The sequence below is a fragment of the Rhinoderma darwinii genome, chromosome 5 (assembly GCF_050947455.1).
Source record: "Rhinoderma darwinii isolate aRhiDar2 chromosome 5, aRhiDar2.hap1, whole genome shotgun sequence".
Lineage (NCBI taxonomy): Eukaryota > Metazoa > Chordata > Amphibia > Anura > Rhinodermatidae > Rhinoderma > Rhinoderma darwinii.
In genome coordinates, this window is record NC_134691.1 from 18,765,799 (window position 1) to 18,767,250 (window position 1,452).

The following is a 1,452-nucleotide window of genomic DNA, read 5'->3' on the forward strand; positions in this document are numbered from 1 at the left end:
GAGGACACAGATCTCTTGGGTGAGTCTGATATTCACAGAATATTAATTCTTCTTATTGGGGAGTGTAATTTGCTTTACATCCATAATCCTAACAAGAATCAGTCTGAGAACTTAGCAGAGGACAATGGTGGTTGTGATGTTTGGTTACGGGATGATTTTCTTTTTTCTGTTTTGTGTGCTTTTCTGTATTGTTCTTGTTGCTGAAGTTGTACTTAGATCCAGATGACATATTACTTGGATTGATAACATTTCTTTATAAGTCAGATACTTAGCAGCAGGTGTGAGATCAATCCTCCTACAGACTTACTGAGAATGAAAATGAAAAAATAACTATATTCCTACAGGTGACTCCAACTCCAACTCCAGCTCCACCCAAAGAGAAAGAGGTGTCCTGGCTCCAGAGGAACCTTAACTGGATTTATCAAGTAAGTGTCCTTTTTCCTCAGTGTAGTATCATTTTTATTATTATACAGTAGTATTGTTATCAGGGGCGGACACAATGTACCTTATATACTGCTGTATAGGAGATCTACAGGACATACTGTACCTTATATACTGCTGCATAGGGGATCTATAGGACATACTGTGCCATATATACAGCTGTATAGGGGCTCTATAGGGCATACTGAACCATATATGCTGCCTCATAGGGGCTCTATAGGGCATACTGTACCATATATGCATCTGTACAGGAGCTCTATAAGGCATACTGTACCATATATGCTGCATAGGGGCTATATAGGGAATACTGTACTATATATGCTGCTGCATAGGGGCTCTATAGGACATACTGTACCATATATGCTGCTGCATAGGGGCTATATAGGGCATAATGTACCATATGTGCAGCTGTACAGGGATTCTATAGGGCATACTTTACCAAATATGCTGCTGCATAGGGGCCCTATAGGGCATACTGTACCATTTATGCTGCTGAATAGTGGATCTATATGGTATACTGTACAATATATGCAGCTGTACAGGGGCTCTATAGGACATACTGTACCATATATGCAGCTTATGGGCTCTATAGGGAATACTGTACTATATATGCTGCTACATAGGGGCTCTATATGGCATACTGTACCATATATGCTGCTGCATAGGGGCTCTATAGGGAATACTGTACTATATATGCTGCTGCATAGGGGCTCTCTAGGACATACTGAACCATATATACTGCTACATAGGGGCTCTATATGGCATACTGTGCCATATATACAGCTGCATAGGGGCTCTATACGGCATACTGAACCATATATGCTGCCTCATAGGGGCTCTATAGGACATACTGTACCATATATGCTGCCTTATAGGGGCTCTATAGGACATACTGTACCATATATGCTGCTGCATAGGGGCTCTATAGGACATACTGTACCATATATGCTGCCTTATAGATACTGTACCATATATGCTTCTGCATAGGGTCTCTATGGGACATACTGTATC